The sequence below is a fragment of the Dermacentor silvarum genome, chromosome 4 (assembly GCF_013339745.2).
Source record: "Dermacentor silvarum isolate Dsil-2018 chromosome 4, BIME_Dsil_1.4, whole genome shotgun sequence".
In the NCBI taxonomy this organism is placed as follows: domain Eukaryota; kingdom Metazoa; phylum Arthropoda; class Arachnida; order Ixodida; family Ixodidae; genus Dermacentor; species Dermacentor silvarum.
In genome coordinates this window covers 32,583,263-32,589,641 of record NC_051157.2, presented here as the reverse complement: position 1 = coordinate 32,589,641, position 6,379 = coordinate 32,583,263, and positions in this window count along the sequence as shown.

Below are 6,379 nucleotides of genomic sequence, written 5' to 3'. Positions count from 1 at the left end.
ACGCTCCTAATAAATCCCGTCATCATTGCACTGACGACTAGCGTTCAGACAACAGACCATGCGCGTACATGATGCAGGTTATCCCAGTCAAGTTCTGGTATCAGTTGTAGAAGGAATGCTAAAGCAAGCGCAGCAATCAGGTACATTTGAACGTGTGCAAGAAAACAGTAAGCGCGAGAAAAAAAGAAGGCCAACAGTTATACCAAAGAAAATTGCACACCGAAGTAGCGCTGATGTGGTTTTTTCAGCACCTCACGAACTAATCAGTTTGTGCAGGAAAACAAGACCAGAAAAGAAAGAAAGTGATCTTAGCTGCCAAGTAACACACAAGAAAAAAGTTTCGAGATTGCAAGACTTCGATTATATATCGCATACTTATATCGTGCGGAAAGTATTACGTCGGGCAGACGGGCAGATGCATTAATGATAGGTTGCGATAACATAAAAATAAGGCCGACAAAGTTGCATCAGGTGGGTTTCTCTCCCTTCGTTGTAAGCAGCACCATTGCTCCCCTCGCTATTAGTCAACAACCATTGCCGGTAGAAGTAAGTGCAAACTTACTAGACTTATAATAGAAGCTGAACAGATTGCTGCCTTGGGGGAATCCTGTATTAGTAAACCGTCATTGGCTCTCTGATAAAGAACTGAAAATTTTGCGCATGCCTTATTATATCACTGTACAGGAATTTTTTTTTTCGCTTTGGATGTTTAAGTGCGAGCTGGTTTTCGATAATAAACATTGTCGGAAGTTAGTGCCGTGTGTGTCCCTGTGTGTCTTCTTTTGTCCTGTATTATAATCGCGCTACCGTAAAGGCGTAAACCCTCCAAGGTTTATGTGAGCATCAACGTGACTCACAGTCGGTGAGTGAACGTGAGTGGAAGTGAGTATGTCTCGTACGTGAGTGAGAATTGACGGGAGTATCAGCGTGAGTGGTTGCCGTTATGTGTGAATGGAAGCGACTCAATGAACGTGAGTGAGTATTGGCGTGCTTGAGTATAGGAACACGAGTGGGTGCAGATGAGTAAGAGTGAGTACATAGCCTAAAAAAAAAAAAGAAATATTGCTGAGTCAGTGTGAGTATCCGCTTTGCCTGCCGACCTATGGCGCACAAGCAGTGTCGCATCCACAGCGGCGAGTATAAGGTTGAAATTTCCACATGTTACCAAACGTCAAAGCTCAGCGATAGAGCATTAATAAGCGCGTTGTTGTGATCGGTCGTTTACCTCGCGAAACCAGTCGCTCAGGAGAACACGGCAATTAATGGTGAACGAACCGAGGACCTCGTCAGAGCCACCTCCAACTGCAATGCATAACCAATGGCAAACAGTTGGACACCACCAGGATGGGTTTGGGAAATGTGCAAGGGCACATTCCTACACATGACCTCAGGCTCTAAGTGCCACGTCCGCATCGGAGACGGGGTCATTGTAGGCCATTGTGCTGCCCTCTTTTCCTGTTCCTGCACAGTGATGTGCATGTGTGTTGGGCCAAACTCTCCTCGGAGGAAATAAAATAGCTAGCAACCTCTGCATTGGCGGGGGATGATGTCGTCTCCTGACGCCGGATTGGGGGAAGGTGATGGGACCAAGACAAAGGAGGGGTTAAAAGAGGAGACGGACGCTAGGTGAAAAGAGATCGGCAGCTTGAACTTGAATGTGAACATCTCACTTTCAGCATTTTTGCATCATTCTTGTACAAAATGTAATATAAATGTATGTGTTTCAAACGTCCCGGATGTCAGGCCCTGCCCCACGTTCCGCATTCCTCCACGGTCAATGAACATCTCACATCTTCGGATCCGCCCCGGTCGCAACAGCGCCCAAATCTCAACTGCACGTAGAGGCAGGCCATGAGCAATATGTTGTTTTCGATTAACAATCTACTAACTTCTGCCATAGTATAAATTGAATGAACGATGCCAAAGTGCCAAACGATGCCAGAATACTCCAGATATTAGGTGCACCATTTGTGAATAAAAACGCTGCATGATTGGTTCGTGAGCAAGAAAAAGCGAACAATTAATTACGGATGAATATTTCGCGTAATATTACGCTCACAACTCAGAAATCACCACAAGAATGGGTGCGAGGATGCCTTGGTACGGACATAAGCGCATCAGCAAACGTAGGGAAAGACCTTTCTGCGATCGCGCGGAGCAAGAGATAAGCCACACTGGGCGCGAATTTCCTGCAGCTAAGTGGAGCCGATGGGTTCGGGCTTCGTTGCTCGACAGAGTGCAAACGCTTCGAAACCACTTCACGAATTATCTTCCAACGATGGAAGCGTGCCTGCAACAAGAAGCATGCCGAGAGGCGCGCGCTTAGATTTGTCCCCGTATCTCCTCGTTGCCAGCTTGAATGCCGAGATGGTGTCTATTGACTGACCGGCCGCGGCGGCCGCATTTCGATGACGTCGAAAAGCAAACAAACCTTGGAGGACTTTTAAGCTTCGCCTTTAAGAGTGGAACGCGAAAGTCATGCGCTAGCTGATTCCAACTTCAGCCTGCAAATTGCCTCATGTCATCACCCCACGTAACTTTCCGCCGTCCTCGAGTGTGCATCCTTTTCCTTGGCACCCATTCTGCTCCACTGTTTATCTGCCCTACGCATTACATGGCCTGCCCAGCTCCATTTCTTTTTACAGCGCAGCTGTCTATATGGCTAGGATCCCGGGATTTCTTTGTGGCATAACTTCGACAGAAAACAATGGCGGGCTGAACAATGGTTCATACCCCCATAAGGCAGAGGCTACAAGCAGTGACTCATCGCAAGCAAGAAGGGGTTTGTGTGTGAGTTTCCGCGTAACAGAATTATGTTTTATCGTATCTTGAAATAATAATCCGACGCTATCATGTCTGTAAGTTGTGTTTAAGTCGTACTCTACAAATATTCTGACGCATTTTACTTTGAGAAATTCAGTTAGTTCAGTAACGCATCTGCGCCACTCGGTAGGCCTGCGTGGTTGTGTTTGGGGAGTATTTTTAGGATCGAAGCTCCTTAGGCTCTCACGATGTCCGTTGTTGCCGTCGTCGTCGTAGCTCCCCGTCGCGCACACAGCGCGCATACCGACCGCGCACAGGTGTTGCGCTGCAGCGCCGCTCCGAAACCCGTCTCCGAGCAAGCGCACGACGTCATGCGCAGAACCGTTCGCCGAGCGCACGCAGCGCTCATACCGGGCGCGCGCAGGTGCCGGCGCCGCGCCGCTGACGCTACACTTAGCACTGCAGTATGGAGGAGTGCGAACATAAGCGCAAACGTCGTGACTCTGATCCTACACTTCGAGAACGAGACGCGGCAGCCCAACGGCAACGCCGCGAAGCTAACCCCGAGCTACGAGCACGAGAAGCAGCAGCACGCCGGCAATGGCAGCAAGCCCCCAAAGCGAAAGCTCGAGCAGCAGCCGTAATCGCCCAAGGAGCTTCGCTCCATCATCAGCATTCACTTCGGGGATCGGCTGCAATTTTTTACTGACGGGCAACGCCGCCGACAATGTTTTTTAACGCGTACGTTAAGGGCCCTGTGTCGCAGAAATCTCGGCGTCGGCGTCCGCGGTGGAAAAAATCATCCCCGACCACCCCGACCGCGCAGGCCCCCCGCATGTCGCAAAGTGCTAGCGAAAAAGAAAATCATCCCGAACCACCCCAACTGCGCAGGCCCTCCACGTGGTGCAGGGTTTTGGTGAACAACAATTGAATTTCCCACCGTGAAATCCGTCAGAAAAATGGTAAAGTACGACTTCACCACAATCTACAGACATGGTGGCGTCGGATTGTAATTTGAATGTACGAGAAAACATAATTCTGATACGAGAAAACTCAAACATAAACCCCTTTGCCAGCATTTCTACCATACCAACTCGGTGCCCTCGGGTAATTTACTTGCGAAAATGCAATCTAGATGGCGCTCGCATCCTCGGCAGGTCAAATTGGGACTTCGCCTGCCAAATGCGTTTTGGACACGCACACGCGCGCGTCGGGGCCATAGCAAACAATCAATAAAATAATAAAAAAAAGGTCCTATGTCCTTCCCATTTTAATATTAGACGACTTATATTGCCCCTGGAAAAACGTCTTCCCAGCAATGCATTTCTGTTTAAAAGTGAAGCCGACATTAAGGGGATCGGTGTAAGCTTGGTTTTTGTAAGCTGGCTTTCCCACGTTCTGTGTTGCGGTGAAGCTCACTGAAACAAAAATGCGATGCGAACAGGGTCCGATAACGCTATCGCGTTCCACTCTTAAAGACGAAGCTTAAGCGTGCTCCAATTTTTCTGCGACATGGGGCCCTTAACGCTGTTGCGTTAAAAACGCTCGTGTACTTATATTTAAGTGCATGTTGCGTTAGAGAACCTTCGGTAGCCAATACTAATCTGGAAACTTCCACTACAGGCTCTCTCACAGTGTTTCTTTGGGACACGATCAATCAATCAAGCAACCGAGAAACCAATTATTACTTAATAGTTACATGACCAATTAATCAACCAATCGATCGAAGTGGTTAGTATAACGCGAGGGAAGCACCGAGAATCCCCCTTGGGTTTTCGCAGCTGAGTTCCGGTACTCTATATATACGTATATCACGTTTCGCCGTATGGAATACACCTCGATTTTGGTATTTGACCTTAGACTCTAAATTTGTAGTATTGGTATTATTACAAAAAAGCGATGTTAGGCGCACCATCACCTTTTTCCGCTTCTCTGTATACCAAGGGAATCGCCCCGATCAAGGCTCCAGCTTAGAGCGCCAGGACAGCGGTCTACGTACGTGTTCGGAGGCAACATACGTAGAGTGGCACAACGGCACAGAGGCATGCTGAAAAAACAAAAACGAAAGCAAATTATAAGACCAGGCCATATAAAATGTGACTGAAGTATTTTTAGCGGTACACGACTTTCCGTTTCCCTTTATTTAGCGCCCTTCTGCTGTTTCGACATCTTCGATTCTATGCTGCACACTGTATACGCTCCCAGCACGTCCACGAACCACGTGCTGGAACGAGGGAGACTATCTTACGGCGTTTGACCCAGACTAAATTTTTATCTGCCAGACGCTTTATACATTAGACAACGGGCAAGGAGGGCGCACTTCAGTGCATCGAGTGTAGGGGCCTTCCCAATGAATCGCACGCATTCTGGGACTGCCCTGACAGACACCGAAAAATTGGTCAGTTACCCTCTGAGGATGATTGTCAAAGTCGAGCGATAGCTTCCTGGTAGATTTGCTGAGATGCGATAGGGGATGGGAGCAGAGTCAAGCCGCGCAACCGCGGCTTTTTTTTTTTTTTTTTCACATCTCCTCAGCCATCTGATATCAAAGTGGTATTATGCATCCCAATGTGCCTACATGTCTGGAATTTTTTTTTGTTAATCACAAGGCGCATGAGTGATGTGACGTTGCACTGCCTGATGAATCGGCTTGCATTAAAAAAAAAAGAAAAACTTAAAACTCTTGTGATGACACATATGGTGCTATGGTGTCAGGATCGTCCAATTCTATGTAACTACCTTTGATTATACTGAATCCGGATCGGCCCAGTTTACTAGGGCCAGGCAGCCGTCCATGGAAAATGGCGAAAGAAATCTTCGCTTAAAAAAAAAAAACATCGACATCGGAGGAGTTGTTAACCGACCCCTCATTGATCAACATTGCTTCCTTAGCCAGACTAGCCACAGACTAGCCACGGTTTTACTGGATACTTTTAAAGGCTGCTCAGATATTTAGCGTTTTCTGAGATCCCATGGTCCGTAAACTTTTTTGGTCGATAGTACATATGTATAGGGATAAGGTCTGTATTTGTTTCCTCTTCTTCCTACCTTGTAGTTAGCTTAATCACCAACCACCGACTTTGTTTTTCACTGGCAAGATGGTGCAAGTACTTGCGCATGCTAACGTATCCCTTCTATGGACGTTACTTCTTTATTTTTATTTGTTGGCACGCTTTTCTGTTTCCCCCATAAGAAGCAATCTGAATGAACAACCTCAAGCGTGACGCTTGTAACATATAATCACCTGGGCCCATATTCACACTCACAAAAATTTCTTACGTTAAAACTAGAGTGTATACTAGTTAAAACTGTTCGAAGAGAAGTTGCCAACCAATCGTCGTGCTCGGCATATTAGCAAAAGCTGCCTGCCAATGGCAGACATAGCTTACGAATTAAAATTTGTGTCAATTCGGCCCCTGAACACCATTCAGTTAATTCGACCTACCTGCCTTACCCAGTGTAATTGCATTCCAAACTGTTTTCCTTGATCGACTAACGTGATTCTTCAATGGAAACAGGGAACAACGTTTTGCGATATGGTTCTCGACCCAACGCTGCGCTACCGCTAATATTATTCGGGCGGATCACTAAAGCTATCGTGTCTTCGAGGAGCTGA